This window comes from Delphinapterus leucas, chromosome 12 (genome assembly GCF_059928025.1).
Source record: "Delphinapterus leucas isolate spDelLeu-1000000601 "Yukka" chromosome 12, BTC_Dleu_Yukka2, whole genome shotgun sequence".
NCBI classification, from domain to species: domain Eukaryota; kingdom Metazoa; phylum Chordata; class Mammalia; order Artiodactyla; family Monodontidae; genus Delphinapterus; species Delphinapterus leucas.
Genome location: NC_143140.1, coordinates 76021136 through 76039109, shown reverse-complemented (window position 1 = coordinate 76039109; position 17974 = coordinate 76021136). Strand labels below are relative to the sequence as shown.

The following is a 17974-nucleotide window of genomic DNA, read 5'->3' as shown; positions in this document are numbered from 1 at the left end:
ATGTTCCAAGTGACAGGGGCTTCTTATTTTTCTTATGTGGAATAAAAGAACATTTTTGTCAGGTTGCTCTTAAAATTGTAGCTGAACTGGGTGGGTCAGAATTGCTAGTGTTTAAACAATGTGAACAACATCCTTAATATAGCTATTTGTGACTAATCCGGTGGGTGTGACACTCAAGGGAAAACAATAACTTCACTTAGCATGAATTTGAAAACTTAGAGTTTAGAACTCTGTGCTATTTTTTTTTTTTTTTTTTTTTGGCGGTACGCGGTCCTCTCACCGCTGCGGCCCCTCCCATTGCGGAGCACAGGCTCTGGACGCGCAGGCTCAGCGGCCACGGCTCACGGGCCCAGCCGCTCCGCGGCACGCGGGATCCTCCCGGACCAGGGCATGAACCCGCGTACCCCGCATCGGCAGGCGGACTCTCAACCACTGCGCCACCAGGGAAGCCCCCTCTGTTCTATTTTTTAACATACAAATTATTAAAGGAATTTTGGGAATTTTGTTTGTAAAGAGATGCTGATGATGGAAAATTAGGCATTTGAAGATTTTAAATGGAAAAATGAAGTTTAATGAACAAATCAGAAGAATGCAATCTAAACCCTTCTCCAAAATTTCATGTCTTTTAAAAATTGTGTCTTTTGCTGTAATTCTATGTCAAATACAATGTATTTCCTACAGAAGAATCAATTCCATAAACAACTTTTACCTTTTTAACAAAACTGGTCTCATAGTCAACCCATAAGTACATTTTGTAAGAATCACTGAAGTATAACAATGGATTAATCTCTTGATCATTCTACATGCCATGTACTTCCTAAGCACTTTATCAACATCACACTTAATTCTCACAACAAATCATTTGATAGGTACTTTTTGTTATCACCCCATTTTATAGGTGAGAAAACAAAGACTTGGAGATGCTAAATAACCAGTCCAAAGTCACACAGCTAATAAGGTTTGGAGCTGGGATTAATACTTGGAATGGCCATGGCCAGGCCCTGCAGCCAGTCCAGGGTCCAGCCCAGTCCATCAGCATGCCACAGCAATAGCCACACCCCAACACAACAGGAGGGTGTATGCAGCCCATATAGGGGACACCCCTTGAGCACCTGGCTCTTGTGGCCAGGTGGGATTGTGCCTCTGAGCCCCACAGAACATCTCCTAAATAAGGCTACTCCTTTGAGACTGGGGGAGCTGATTTACCTAATATATAGAAACAAACACAGAAAATTAGGCAAAATAAGGACACAAAAGAATATGTTCCAATCAAAAGAACAAGACAAAGAACTCAGAAAAAGAACTAAATGAAACAGAGATAAGCAAACTACATGATAAAGAGTTCAAAGTAGTGGTCATAAAAATGCTCACTGAACTCAGGAGAAGAATGGATGAACACAGTGAGAACGTCAACAAAGAGATAAAAAAAACATAAGAAAGTACCAAACAAAAGTTATAATTGAACTGAAAAATACATTAGAGGGGTTCAGTAGCAGACTGGATGAGGTAGAAGAACAAATCAATGAGCTGGAAGACAAAGCAATAGAATTCACCCAGACAGAGCAGCAAAATTTAAAAAGAATTAAGAAAAGTAAATATACTTTAAGGGACTTTTGGGACAACGTGAAGAAGAATAACATTCACATTACAGGGGGTAAAAGATAAAGCTTTGGAATGTGTTCAAATTATAGTCACTACCAACTTAAAACAGGCTACTATTTGCATAGTATGTTATATGTGAACCTCACGGTAACCACAAGGAGAAAACCTATAGTAAATAACCAAAAGAAAATGAGAAAGGAATAGAAACATAACACTAAAGAAAACCACCAAAACATAAAGGAAGAGAGAAAGAGAAGAAAGGTACAGAGAGGAACTACAAAAACAGTCAGAAAACTACTAATGAAATTAACATACATATCAATAAGAACTTTATGAAAATGGACTAAATTTGACAATCAAAAGACATAGTGGCTGAATGGATTAAAAAAAAAACAAGACCCATCTATGTGCTGCATACAAGAGACTCACTTCAGAAGAAAGGACACACACAGACTGAAAGTGAAGGGATGGAGAAATATATTCATGTGTATGAAAATGAAAAGAAAGCTGGAGTAGCTATAGTCATATCAGACAAAATAAACTTTAAAACAAAGATTAATAAAAGATGAATAAGGGCATTACATAATAATAAACAGGTCAATCAAGCAAGAAGATATAACATTTATAAATGTACATGCACCCAACAGCGGAGGCCAACATATATAAAGCAAATATTAATGGACTTAAAGGGAAAAAATGAAAGCAATACAACAAAGGTATGTAACTTTAACACTCCGCTTACATCAATGGATAGTTCAACCAGACAGAAAATCAATAAGGAAAGCTCAGACTTAAATAACACATTAGATCAGAAGAAGTTAATAGATATGTACAGAATATTCCATCCGAAAGCAGCAGATATACATTCTTCTCAAGTGCACATGGAACATTCTCCAGGATAGATCATATGTTAGGTCAAAAAATAAATCTCAATAAATTCAAGAAGATTGAAATCATATCAAGCCTCTTCTCCAACCACTATGGTACAAAAGTAGAAGTCAATCACAAGAAAAAAATGGGAAAAACCACGAAAACATGGATATTAAACAACATGCTACTGAACATCTAATGGGTCATTGAAGAAATCAAAGGAGAAATTAAAAAATACCTGGAGACAAATGAAAACAGAAAAATGACATACCAAAATCTATAGGATGCAGCAAAAACAGTTCTAAAAGGGAAGTTCATAGCAATATAGGCTTACCTCAAGAAACAATAAAAACTCCAAATAAACAATCTAACTTTACACCTAAAGAAACTAGAAAAAGAAGAACAAACAAAGCCCAAAATTAGTAGAAGGAAGGAAATAGTAAAGATGAGAGCAGAAATAAATTAGAGACTAAGAAAACAACAGGAAAGATCAATGAAACTGAGACGTAGTTCTTCGAAAAGATAAACAAAACTGACAAACCTTTAGCTAGACTTACCAAGAAATAAAGAGAGGACTCAGATAAATAAAATCAGAAATGAAAGAGAAGTTACAATTGATACAACAGAAATACAAAGGGTCATAAGAGACTGCTATGAACAACTCTACAGCAGCAAATTGAACAACCTAGAAGACGTGGATAAATTCCTAGAAATATACAATCTTCCAAGACTGAATTATGAAGAAATAGAAAATCTGAAGCGACCAATTACTAGTAAGGAGAATGAAACAGTAATAAAACATCTGGATCCGATTCCAAAGGCAAGGGAAACAAAAGCAAAAATAAACAGATGGGACTACATCAAACTAAAATGCTTCTGCACAGCAAAGGAAACCATTATCAAAATGAAAAGGCAACCTACTGAATGGGAGAAAATATTTGCAAATCATAGATCCAGTTAGGGGTTAATATCCAAAAAATATAAAGAACTCAAATAACTCAACAACAACAACAAAAACCTTGATTTTAAAATGGGCAGAGGATCTGAATAGACATTTTTCCCAAAGAAGACATACAGATGGCCAACAGGCACATGAAAAGATGCTCAACATCACTAATTGCTAGGGAAATGAAAATCAAAACCACATTGAGAAATCACCTCACACCTGTTAGAATGGCTATAATAGAAAAGATAAGAAATAGCAAATGTTGGAGAGGATGTGGAGAAAAGAGAACCCTCGTACAATGTTGGTGGAACTGTAAATTGCCTCAGGCACTATGGAAAACAGCATGGAGATTCCTCAAAAAATTAAAAATAGAACTATCATATGACCCAACAATTCCACATCTGGGTATTTATCCAAAGAACACAAAAACACTAATTCAAAAAGATATATGCAAAATAAAAGAAAAAAGAAAAAGATATATGCAACCATATGTTCATTGCAGCAATTTTTACAATAGCCAAGATATGGAAACAACCTAAGTTTCCAATGATGGATGAATTAAAAAGCTATGGTATCTATATCTTTATCTACATCTGTATATACAATGGAATATTATTCAGCCATTAAAAAAGAACAAAATTCTACCCTTTGCCACAACATGGATGGACCTTGGAGGCATTATGCTAAATGAAATGTCAGAAGAAAGACAAATACTGTATGATTTCACATATATGTGGAATCAAAAAACAAAACAAACAAACAAAATAAAACAAAGACAAACTCATAGATACAGAGATCAGATTAGGGTTACCAGAGAGGAAGGGGCATGGCGGGTGGTGGGCAAAACGGATGAAGGGGGTCAACTGTATGGTGATGGATGGTAACTACACATGTGGTGGGGATCACTTCATAGTGCATACATATGTCAAATTATAATGGTGTACGCCTGAAACTTATATATTAAAAAAAAAACTTGGGCCATCTGACTCCTAATTGCAGTTCTATGTTGCCACTTAGGACCTACACTGCATATTTTACAAATACACATACTCCTATGTTTATATTTAAAGGAGATTGTGGAATTGAGATGAATAGGCAACACTCTTTTTAGTAATCCATCTTTCCAATGCAATTTTAAAAGTTACCTTATTCAGAACTGCTAGCCTCATTACACTATAGTAATGAATAAAATGACGGAAAATACAACCTAAACCGAAAGATAAATTTGAGACTTGAATTGCACAGGTATATTATATAGTTTATCCAGATAGAAATGATTCAAAAACTACTTAAGTGTTTGTCTCTTTGGGCTTCTGAATCTTGATTCTCCTAATGAGTAAGGTCTACCTTAGCTGAAGGAGGAAGAGAAGGGAAAAAAAAGTGTGAGCATGCCTGAACCCATACCATACTAACTATACTTTCTTACTTTCTGTATTCTTGATGCTCTGACATCTGGGGCCTTGCTGACCAGGGAGGGACTGCTTCTCCCAGGGTTAGATAATTCCTAGAAGTACCAGAATACTCAGGGCAGCCCCTACACTCCAGAGCCCCCTGAAATTATTCAAAGTAGCCAATCCTAAGACTGTTTACCCTGCTTTGCCCATTCTTTCCTGTGAAAACCACAATAAAAGTTCTTGCCCATGCTTTCTCCTTGCTCCCTCTGCCTCCTGACTGACCCTAATTCTTCCCTATGTGGCCCTGCATGGTGTGCCGTGGCTCTTGTTTCCAGGGAATCTGTGAGTATAAAAAAATTCTTCCTTCATGACAGTCATTTCTGTATCTGAGTGTCTTACCATACCTGATTAAAACAAATCCTGAGTACACTTTAAAACACATATCCTAAATGAAGATTAATTTGTGTACAATAAATAGAATGAACTGTGAAATATACTCAGTGGACTTCAACGTTGTTCATTTATTCAACAAGTATTTATATAGTGCATACAATGTATAGAGACACTCTGCTAGGCAGTTTCCATCTCACTTCAGTAAGGACCCAGTGCAATCATTGCTTCTCTGCCAAGCACTCTGATAAGTTGTTCAAGAGACATCAAAACCTGTGTGGATAAAAATGAAACAAGGTGGTTCACAAATGAACCGGGTGGTTCACAATGCATCTCTATCCAGTAATAGAGTGGATGCAAGGGACCTGGAATTATGTTCCTGATTCTTACGTGGCATCTTTGTAACTGAACACACTCATTAAAACTTGGGGCATTATCATTTATATCATCTGAACAATTAGCAAATGTGTGACATGCAATTAATTTGTTCATTAAATAGCTGCAATTGTATTTAAAAGCAAAATGTGAAACAAAGGGAATAACTAAGATCCCCAAATTGCCACTTGCTACTAAGGACAAAGAAAGCTTCTTGTTCAAGATTTCTAAAATTGGACATGACTTCTGTAAAGCTGATAACTAATCCAAATCCCTATTTCTCTTCAACTTCATAGTGAGTTTGGGAGTTTGAATAAAATATATTAAAAGAAACACAGATGATGGCTATGAGATAAAAGCCCTATTCATACAATTAAAATAACAGCTCACGCAAGTGCTGTCAGTGATTTGAGATTCCTTTCAATGGCAGATTTATCATTAATGACTGAAAGAGAGAGAAAACAAAGGTCAATTTACTGGCTGGATTACACATAGCCTTAATGTGCTCCTAAACACAGTAACTGTGGAATAGCCATCAGGATTTTACAGTCAGAATAAGGCAGACAGAATTTAGCAAACAAATTTGCCTCAATTTAACCAGTAGGTGTCACTATTTATATGTATTGGCAATACTTTTCCTACAGAGTTCTGCATGAAATCCAACAGAAAAAATCCATTTTGAATAACTTGAAATCCAACAGAAAAAACCCATTTTGAATAACTTAAAATATGCTTATAAGTCCACACTCTTATTTATAGATCAATTTAGGGACTTAATTTATTATTGTTAAAATAATCATTGGAAAATCATTCTAAGCTTAGTGGTGGTATACCTACAAACGATTCAAATTTAAATTCAAAATATTTTAAGAATGAAAAAAAAAGGGTCTAATATAACAGGTCTACTTCTCAAGGAAAAGAAAAAATTCTGCTACATTTTAGGACAGGGTTTCCATTTTTAAGAACTACTAATATCCTCTAGCTCTATCTATGTAATTTTGGATGAAAGAAAATATTACTCTTTAAATTTATTAAGGAAAATTGTGCCTAATTGTAGCTACCACCTAGGTACAATGGGTTTGAGTGTATGATATTGTCTGTCAAAGGAGGAGATGAACGTATAAGTGTTTTGGAAAACTGCAAAGTGGTCTATACATGCAAGGTAAGATTTCTTCCTACTTGCACAGTGTAGTTCTACTGTACTTTCCACAAATGATGGCTCCTGAAAAGGGAAGCGAACTCAGTTACGAAACACCCACTTTTGTGAGAAGAGTATTACAGCCTCACAACCACTTTGTGGAGGTAAATTTTATTTTCCTATTTGCAAATGAAGAAAGAAGGCTGATAACCTGGGAAAGTTGATAAGTCTGTCTGACCCCAAAGCCTGGGTTCTTCCTACTGAGTGACCTTTTGATATGTACTTCGTAAACTGAATCATATTCTTAAAGTTTGCTGCACTAAATTGAAATTCACTTACAGAATCCTGCTAGTTAGAGGAAATCAATAATAGAACACTTTATAGAGTAGGATATAGTAAAGCAAAAGATTCCATCTAAATTGGCATGTGAAGATTGCAGTTAAATAGGCCATACATATTGATCAATCAAAAACTTGTGATTCAGTGCCCTAGGATCCATCTGATAGATTTTCTTGTTTCCAGACCAGCAGCTTTCAGACATCATTTCACCCCTCTTTGTGGCATCTCAGTGATCTGTGTGTCAGAATTTTAACAAGCACAAGAATACTAGCTGGTCTTTTACCATCTCTGTTATAGCACAGTAGCTGGTTATTACTGACTAGAAGCTTGATTTACAATATAGTTTTAAAGGAACAAAGTAAAAATCTAACTACTCTGCCTATTCTTGGAAGTATTGTTCCGTATTTGCACTTGAACATATTAATACAAATAAATTAGCAAGAGTCCCTGCGTTCAGACTGGGAAAGCTTCAATGTTGTTGAAATCAATGTTGTTCTTGTATTGGCAATATTTTTCCTACAGAGTTCTGCATGAAGTCCAACAGAAAAATCCATTTTGAATAACTTAAAATATGCTTATAAATCCACACTCTTATTTATAGATCAATTTAGGGACTTAATTTATTATTGTTAAGTCAATATTGTTCTTCCCCTTGCTCAGCTTTTAAGGAGGAAGAGAGAAATAGACTGCACTCAGTCTAACTGGCTGTTGACTGAATTAAATAATTTTCCCCTAAAAAATATTTTCTGCCAATTCAACATGCCCCCCTGTCCTGAGCATATACGGACCGACCGAGTTTCTACATCAATAGATATACTTTCAAATGTAACACTAATCACGTTGCTTCTTGTTTTGGATCCTTCAGTGGACTCCAGGCACCATACTTAGCATGGTTTCAAGATGTTTTCCCCCACCTGTATCCCTCTCCCTCTCTTCCCTGCCTCTCCCTGAACCCTACCCCTCTTCCTTCAGTTCTCAACTAAAGCTGACTCTCTGGGAAAGAGTTAGGGCTTTTGGAACTTCTCCTTTAGCACCTTGGGCATAATTTATATTTCCTCATTATAAATGTGGTTTACTAAAATCTCTGTCTCTCACCATCTAAGCTCCTTGAAGGAGAGGCTGGCTTATTTATCTGCACATCTCAAATGTCTAACAGCGACTGACGCATAGCCAGTTCTCAGTGCTGGCAGGATGCTTATTTCTAAACGGTTTAGACACTCTCTTTTCCTCTTCCCTTCTTCTTGAACAATTTAATTCTAAATCCATTAGATGGGCCCAAGCAAGGTAGATGTTACACTGGGGCAGGGGACGGGAGGCAATTTTGAGAATTACAAATATGGATAGAAAAACTAGAACAAAATTTACAGTGTTGGATCAGAATTAGAGTATTGGTAGGAACTCCCAAATCTAAATAGATATATATATAGATAAATATAGGTGTGGACACACACACAGACACATATACTCCCTGATTCTCTCTACTGAGAGGGCCTGGGAACAGTAACACATCAAAAGCAATGAGCACACCTAGTACTGAGATCTTGCTTCCTAACTAGCATTCTCCACTAAAGGAAACTGGGGTTCTTTTCAAAATGTCTGATTCTACATTGTCTGGGTCAGGAGGCGTACAAGGTAAGCATGGAATATCTTGGACTAGGAAGTAAGGAAGTGCTAAAAAATGATGAAGACATGTCAAAGGTCAGCCTGAATAGACTCCCACTGACCGAATCTGGGACACTTTCAGCATGAAAAGTAATAATTATAAAATGGATTGTAACCATTAATTAAAATAGGACACCACGGGTGCATACTTACATGCCTCATTCCATAATAATTGAATAAAATGGAAAGTTTGATGAGTAATGGGATATTTACATAACTTCAGAGCACTTCCCCTCAAAATATGCATTAATCACAAAGGGTGAACTGTAGTGGAGAAAACTGGCAGAAAAGCCTTATCAAGTGAACTAAGTTAAGATCAGTAACAGGACAGACCAAAACCATGCCACCTGAGAGACTACAGTGCAAACACAGTGTCACTTCCAGGATAGCCCTGCTTTATTTATAAGCATAACCTGAATCTAATCAAGAGGAAACATTAGACAAACCCAAACTGACAAACGGATGTTCTACAGAAAGACGAGCCTGTCATCTTCAGAAGTTTCAAGATCATGAAAGTCAGGAGAGACTGAGGAATCGTGCTAGATTGCAGAAGCTTAAGGCAATGTGACAAGTAAATGCAATGCATTATTCTGAACAGGAGACTTTTACTTTAAAGGACCGCTGGTGATTAAATGGGGCCTGGGGATTAGATGGTAGTAAATTATCAACGTTAATTCCCTGATTTTAACGGTTGTACTGGAGTATCTATTTGGTACCTTACTCTCAAATGATTTGAAAAAAAAAATACTTTCCACTGTACTTGCAACGTCCCCCCCCCCAGATTTTAGATTGCTTTCACTTTTTAAAAGTATTTAAAAAACAAAAAGCAGACCGCGCCGTTCGTATTTTAAAATTCTTAGCCGATTACCAATTAGAGTCCATTTTGTAGCTATGATGCATACTGTCTCCGCCTTCATGGATTTAACGGAAGAATTGTGTGCATACAATTAATTCTGGCGAAAAACTAGGAAAAGGTAGAGATGAACTTTTGACTTTTCTGCACAGGCACTTTTCTAACTACGATGCTGTATCACAAGCGCCCTTCCTGCCCAGCTAGCTGCCTCCCTGCAAGCGAGAGAACTGATCCCCGCGGCGCGGGCTGCCGCCGGAGTCCCAACCCCACCTGAGCCCCGCGAAGCCGTTGACCGGCAGCGACGCCCACCCCACGGCCCGTCCTGGCCCGGGGAACAGCGCCGGCGCCCCACGCCCAGCCCGCTCGCTGAGTCGCCTCTGGCCTGTGGGAGGCGGGGCCGCGTCTTGTCGGGCTTGCGCCTCTCTCAACCAGGAGTCAGAATTCCTGAGTACAAGACATGGTTTGCTCGGTGAAATTTACATTTTAAAAATAAATTAATTTTTTAATGAGAGAAGAGGAAAACTATCTACCAGGAGTGGGGTTCGAACCCACGCGGACATATGTCCATTGGATCTTAAGTCCAACGCCTTAACCACTCGGCCATCCTGGTGCAGGCGCACGATCTCCTCTTCGCTCTTCCTACAAGTCGTACTGCACCGTCCTCCTCGCGCCCGCCCTTAAGAAGGCCGGGGGCCCTTCGCCGCCGCTCCCTTAGTTTTCCCAGCCCGAGATGGAGCTGCCTGCCAGCCGGAGCCTCCTTTTAACGCCGCCGCAGCTCACTGTTGCCCCTGGCCCGCCGCGGCCGCCAGGGCAACTGCAGCCGAGCTCGGCGCGCTTTCGGCGGCGGCGGCGGCGGCGACCCTCCGGTCGCTTAGGCGGAACTCGGGCCCAGCCACTCTACTTTCGGTGTCGAGGTGGGCGGGCGCGGGAAACAAACACGCTCGTAAACCTCTGGATTCCTAGCAGCACGTTTTAGGAGGCGCCCGGGAGTGGTGGCGGTGCTGGGACGGAGCCCAGAGAGTGGCGTTTAGTTTGTTTTTTGGTTTGTTTCATTCCAGGTAGAATAAACTTCAAGGAATGAGTTGCATGGGCAGCAGCAGAGTTCTTGGACGCCCGTCCCTATGGGCCGCTTTTCTTCTCAACAAGTCACACGGGCAGGGAGTGTTGTAGCGACCTGTGTCTATACTGCGGCGCCACGTGCAGGGAGCGCGGCACAATTCGCCCTCCCGACTGGCTTCGGGCACGCTTCAGACGCAGGGCCGGGGACCTCCTCTCTGTTCCCAGACCCTCCCTTGCACCTAGATGTTTATGTTCTCGTATCTTAACTGTTCTGCAGCGCCCTCCTTCCTGCCTGTGCACAAGAGATTTCAGTTCGTCCTCCCAGTTGACTTCCTTTTCCAGGGCTTTCGCTCCATTCTCCACCACACAGGACCTGGAAGCCACCACAGAGCCAAGGCTTCTGTGTTCTGGAGCGTCAGGGAGCCTGGGGACTGAGGCACCGTCCGGCAGCCACGCCCTTGTTGAGACAGTGCAGGCAGCTTTGACTGAGAATTTACGTCATCCAGGAGACTGTACGCATTCACGTCACCAACTGGCTCCTCACCCACTGGGTCACACTGTGAGAAACCCATTGCCCCGCCACCTCCTGGACACCTGTGATCCCTGGGAACACAGCCCTGACCTGTGGAGGCCTTCGCCCAGCCTGCTGCCCTGGTTCTCTGAGTTCCAGCCAAGAACATAACCGCCCCTGAGGGAGCTCCTCCGGATAGTAGTGGATGGAATTGTCCCCTACCTGCTTTGCCACTTAACATAGTGAGGGAACAGTGGCCTGCATCTACATTCCGGCCTCAACACTATCCCTCCCGCTGAACATGAGGCCTGGCCCTCCAGGAGCGTGCAGTCAAGAACAGCGATGGAGCATTTCCTCCGGCCTGGCCCTGCCCTGCTGAGAGAAGAAGGGGAACTTGGACTCTTGCCAGGGTCTAGAGACATTGGTGTGATGATGACACAGGATCACCACCCACTAACTCACCATCTCCATCTCGGAGGCTAAGTTTTGGCTTGTGCCTTAGGAAGCAGGCCTCAAAATGGAGGAAATTCCCCAAACGTCGGAAGAGTGTTCAAAAGATGCTGGCAACTGCAAGGCATGACAAATATCCACTTGAATGTTAGAACAAAATGTGAAAGGCAGGGTTCAATGACACTTGTTATAACTGACAATATTAGAGAGCAAATGACAATATTAAGATAGATTTTATAACATTGGAATTTCAGGAAATTGCATTTGACATACTTCTTATGGGGAAATGTTTCCCTCTACTTACACTATTTTTCACTGTGTGTGTTTATTTAAGCCATGATATTCTTTATGCATTCTATAGTGGTTTAAAAAGTAGGTCTAGGGCTTCCCTGGTGGCGCAGTGGTTGAGAGTCCGCCTGCCGATGCAGGGGACACGGGTTCGTGCCGCAGTCCGGGAAAATCCCACATGCTGCAGAGCGGCTGGGCCCGTGAGCCATGGCCGCTGAGACTGTGCATCCGGAGCCTGTGCTCCACAACGGGAGAGGCCACAACAGTGAGAGGCCCGCGTACCGCAAAAAAAAAAAAAAAAAAAAAAAAAATTCTAGAAGTGCTTTGATACTCCTCCATTCAAGACATAGAGCCTAATTCCCTTCTCCTTCAGTGTGGGCTGGATCTTGTTTCTAAGGAGTAGAATAAAACAGAAGAGACAGTATGCAACCTCGGAGAGTAGGTCATCAAAAGACACTGCTGCTATCAACTTGGTTTCTCTCTGTTGGATGATTCCCTCTGGAGGAAACCAGCTGCCATGTCCGGAGCAACCTTTTGAGAGGCCCATGTGGGGAAGAGCAGCCAGCAAGGAACTGAGGCCTCAGCCCAGTCAAGCCTTCGGATGACTATAGCCTTGGCCAATATCTTGACTACAACCTCTTGAGAGACCCTGAATCAGAACCACCTAGCGAAACCTTGATTTCCTGACCCTCAGAAACTACATAAGGTAAATATTTGTGTGTTATTTTTATGCAGCTATAGATAACTAATAGACAAACTAGCCAGAGGTGGTAACTCTAGCTTTGACAATGTATTCACAGGCATATATTTTGTTTCCATACATGTATCTTAAAAAACCCTGCTGATGGCAACACCAATTGCCTAAGATAATGGGGGACAAACTAGATCACTTTTACATGATTGGTAGGAGTATAAAATGGTATGACCACTCTGCACAAAATTTGGCATTTCTTAAACAAACATACAACTACCATAGGACCCAGCAATTGCACTCATGAGCATTTATCCCAGAGAAATGAAAACTTACACACACACACACACACACACACACGAGATATTTGTTGCACTTTAATCAATTAATGATAGCCCAAAACAAAGACCCTGCTGACCCTTTTGCTAACATTGAACTTTCCTTCTTCGATTTGTTTCCAAACTCTTGAATGGAGTTGCCCAAACTTCCCAAGTCCACTCATTTACTTTCGCTTTTTCCCAGAATCCTCTGCTGTGTGGCTTCTACTTTTCTCTCTCTTTATCTTTTCACAATGAAAATATCTTTACTAAAAGACATTCAAACTGTGAAAGTTGTATGAAGTTCAAACAATATAGAAGTGAATAAAGTAGAATGCATAACCCCTTTCCAGAACCCCTGTCATTCCAGTTATACTGAATTGGGACCCCTTGTCCCTTAGAGATGCTAAGCCATTTTCTGTCTCTCCTCCTGATTCTTTCTGCCCAACTCTCCTCCAAGGCCCAGCATAAACCCTACCTTCCCACCACACATGGAATTGTAAAGTGAAATGAGTATTAAGTTACACTTACCTGCAAATATGAGTGTACAAAACTTAGGAAGGGGCTTCCCTGGTGGCGCAGTGGTTGAGAGTCCGCCTGACGATGCAGGGGACGCGGGTTCGTGCCCCGATCCCACGTGCCGCAGAGCGGCTAGGCCCGTGAGCCATGGCCGCTGAGCCTGCGCATCCAGAGCCTGTGCTCCACAGCAGGAGAGGCCACAACAGTGAGAGGCCTGCGCATCAAAAGAAAAGAGTCTTGGAAAGTGAAAGCTTGTGCTATTCCTTCCCTTTGTCTTCCTGCCTTCAATGAGCTGGTGTGAAATGAAGTTCTTGGAGCTGTGTTAGCATCCTGTGACTACAAGGGGACAAGCCAATGGATAAGGAGCTAACACCCAAAGATGCCAGAAGGATGGGCTTGAAGGAAACTGCCCTTAGAGACCGTTATGAGCCAGAGCTAGCCAGAGACTATCTACCTCCCATCTGCCTGAGGTATGGGATAATTAACACGTCTTGAAATATATACCAGTGGTTCTCAAAGCATCCGGATCACCTGGGAACTTGTTGGAAATGCAAATTCTCAGGCCCTACCCCAACTTCCTGAATGTGTGTCTCAGAACTGGGTGATTGTGAGGCATGCTCGGGTTTTAATGGCCCTGTTTTCACGGTAGGTTTCTGAGGAAACATTTCCTAAGGGCTCAGACAGTATGTGTAGAGTGGGTGAAGGGTTCTACAGTATTCCACAAAGGTTGCTTCCTTGACTGAGTCCCCATTACTGGCTTGATTTCTTATCATTTACCTTTTTTTCCCCTAAGTGAGCTTATCTCCTGAGGGTGCACTTGCTGTCTTTCTGTATTTAAATAAATATACAAATGATTGCGTGGAACCCTGAAGCTGCCTTCTCTTCAGGTGTGTCTCGTCTTTGATAGACTCTTCACTTTCACTTTACTAGAAATCTCTCACTTGCTAATTTCATCCTAACACCCTTTTATTTCAACATCAGTTAAACCCTTCAACTTCCAGGTTACTTTTAAACCCCCTCCGTATCTCAACAGTGAAGAAATATGGCCGTATCATAGATTTTCAGAGTATCATTGAGACAGGCTGGCACCTGGGACCTGGGACCCTTTGCTGCAGTGGTTGCACCTGGACAAACATCTCCTTGAGGAACAGGATACAAAGAAACTATAAGGGACTTAAAATAACTGCGTACATGCGCAGCTGGGGCAAATTATGAACAAGATACGAAAAGACCAAAAACCCAACTGCCACTTCTGAGGTGTCAGGAGCAAAAGCAGGGTATTGCGCATGATCCCTGCACACAGCACCGCCAAGGGGGTGGGCAGACCACCTAAGTCACCCCTCCACCTAACCGCGGGGCCCACCCCTATCCTCCCATATAAGGAACCAGCTTACCACGCCCCCTCAGCTAGTGGGCAAGGGAAACTGTTACTTGTTTTCTCTCCCTCCTGCTGCAGCATGAGTCCCGGTAAAGCCTTGCCTGAGTTTCTTGTCTGGCCACTTACCAGTTTCTATTGATTAAAGAGTCCAAGGTCGGTAACATTATCACTAAGCAGCGTCAACACTAGGACATATTTTGTCATCTGAAGGTGAAAACGAGAAGCATTCTGTTGCTTACATTGGGGATTGCGAAATACTTTCCAGGCACTTTCAGATGCCTGAGTGTGCAATTCTTCTGGGTTCCAAAGCACAGAGTTGATGGCTGAGCGAGTGTGAGGTCAACCAACCCTGACTCTGCTGAAATTGTGGTGAGGCTCTTTCAGACAGCTCTGGGCCGGAGATACCACAAAGGGAAGCAGGGTTGCTGGGACATGGGACAAGGGTCGGGCGACGGAAGTTTGTATTGCCTGGTGCCTTCCATCTCCCAGCAATTCAGGGCTCAACTACAGAGAAGTCCGGTGGGAATTTTGCAAAGGACTCCTAGCCTGCTTTCAAAAGGGCTCTTTACTCTCTCCTCCCTTCCCCCTCATCTTTTGTTTTCCAATTTCACTAAAGACAAATTTTGTTTTATAGAGCAGTGTGTTAGCATCACTTTACCGTGAGAAGCACTTTACATGTTACCTCATTTTACCTAATTTTCCCCATTTCTGTTTTAGTTCTTTATTCTTTATTTTTTTATTTTTTATTTTTTTATAATTGCTTTACAATGGTGTGTTAGTTTCTGCTTTTTAACAAAGTGAATCAGTTATACATATACATATATTCCCATATCTCTTCCCTCTTGCATCTCCCTCCATCCCCCGCTCCCTATCCCACCCCTCCAGGCCGTCACAAAGCACCGAGCTGATCTCCCTGTGCTATGCGGCTGCTTCCCACTAGCTATCTACCTTACGTTTGGTAGTGTATATGTGTCCATGTCTCTCTCTCACTTTGTCACAGCTTACCTTCCCCCTCCCCATATCCTCAAGTCCATTCTCTAGTAGGTCTGTGTCTTTATTCCTGTCTTACCCCTATAGTTCTTTATTCTTTAAGTGTTCTGCCTCTATCTTATTTTCCTTACTTTGTCTTTATTTGCATTGCCTTTAAAAGTATTATTACATAACATCCAACTGAAGTTATATTTATTCCTTGTTAAGTTTAGATTTTTTCTTAATCTGTGTGTTTTGATTTTATTTTACATATTGTCGCTTTTAATTTTTATTTTATAATTAAATCTGGTTATTTTATCTTGTAATAGTTCACTTTTCATGACATTTCTATTTTAACCCTTATATTTAAATTTTAACCGTTTAGTTTTTCTTAATTTTCTCTCTTCCGTGTGTTATTATACTTAATTCTTTTTCAGGGATATTTATTTTACTTTGGGTTTTTTTGATTTTTTTTTTTTTTTTTTTGCGTTATGCAGGCCTCTCACTGTTGTGGCCTCTCCCGTTTCGGAGCACAGGCTCCGGATGCGCAGGCTCAGCGGCCCAGCCGCTCCGCATGTGGGATCCTCCCGGACCGGGGCACAAACCCGTATCCCCTGCATCGGCAGGCGGACTCTCAACCACAGCGCCACCAGGGAAGCCCTACTTTGGGTTTTTGGCAAGTAAGAAATATGGGCTCAGGAAGTGGCAGTGAAGAAAGGCCACATCTCTGTCCCCACAGTTTCCACAACAAGGAGAGGGACAATCTAACAAAAGGTAGGGTCTTCCTGCAGCCACTCAGGGTGGAGAGTCAGACTCAGTTGGCTAGATATTAAAGGGCAGGGTGAACTTAGAAAATGTCATACAAGGGGACGCCCAAATTAAATATCATATATATGTTGGGTGACTGTACAGTTTATCATCCAAACTCAGACACTTGTGAAAGTGAAAGGAGAAGCTATTAAAAGTTATGCTGGGACAACAGCTCTGCAAGAAGCTGGTTCCAAGGCAACTTACATATGTAAAAGAAATATGTATGCAAGTTTGGACCAGAGTTCAGTAATATCAGCTCTGCCCTTAATAGACGTTTATTGAATGAACAACCACACTGAAGATTATATAAGCTTAAATGTAAATCAAAACGTAATTCCTGATGTGTGAAGCTTTCTCGTTGGGTCAATTAGGAAAATCCAGACAGAAAATTGTAACTGCCTTTACAGCCCAAGTATCTGGTGTGCATTTTGGATTACATTATTAACCACACAATAGCCCACAAATATTCATCTTTTTTTTTAAAGTATAAACAGCAATTCTTTAATTTCATTTGGTTGTGGACAGAGAGGAGGATAGAACTGAATGAAGGTGATTCACATGTTTTGCCTCTAGCTATCTGGGAGGGTAATGATTCCATTAACTGAAGGAGGTGCATCAAAGGAAGAACAGAATGCTGAGTTTGAGGAACCTATGGGACATTCAGGAAGAGAGGTCAAGTAGACAGTAGGATATAAAAGTATGCAGTTCAGGTGACAAATCTAGGCTAAAGATGTAGATTATTGAGTGAATGGCTCAGGCAAACATCTGAGTGTCCCACGGTGCAGGCGGAACAACAGGTGGGGGAGGGGCAGCGCCAGGATGATGCTGTCATGTCTAGTGATCCCAGGATATGCTTGGGCAGTACCCAGCTGCATTCATCATGAGCTCACCCCTGCTACTCAAAAACAATATTTTTCAAAGGTGAGAATAAGAGGAGTCTTGCAAGCAGAAGAAAAAGAGTCTAGCTTGGGTGCCACCTGCTCAGGGAGGTTGCCCACTTACGCTGACAGCACCTGGGTACCTTGGGTACAGTTGAGACTGTATGTTTCCTCCTTATCAGGCAAACTAAAGAGAGCTGCTGGGGTCATCGGTGACCAATCTTCTCTCCACAAAGGTTTGGAAATTATCATCATAGGGTAGCAAAGCCATGGGGTGGATGAGATCAACCACAAAGGAGATACAGAGAAGAAAGAGTCAAGGGTAGACTCCTTGGCCATTTCACATGACAGTGTGTGGGCTAATTCATCTGACCCAATACTCTGAAAAATAGATGAGGTACCTCTGTGTTTTTGTGCTACCAAGCGCTGGGGAGCAGTCATTTCCCTCCCCTTTTTTCTTAGTTGCCTTAACCACATCTGATGATTTATTATAGCTGTGTAGTATGCAGGTGTAGCTAATAGAGAAGGCAAATAC

General features: G+C 41.5%; 1 long non-coding RNA gene and 1 other non-coding gene across 2 annotated transcripts; both read right to left on the bottom strand.

Moving 5' to 3' along the window:
• Nucleotides 1-281: 281 nt before the first annotated feature.
• Nucleotides 282-13613, bottom strand: LOC111166614 (uncharacterized). Its single transcript, XR_016395243.1, has 3 exons — nt 13417-13613; nt 10100-11706; nt 282-5475 (listed from the first exon to the last, which is right to left on the bottom strand). It is a non-coding gene; the product is annotated as an uncharacterized LOC111166614 (long non-coding RNA).
• TRNAL-UAA (transfer RNA leucine (anticodon UAA)) lies at nt 10097-10179 on the bottom strand. Its single transcript has one exon. It is a non-coding gene; the product is annotated as a tRNA-Leu (tRNA).
• Nucleotides 13614-17974: the final 4361 nt, after the last annotated feature.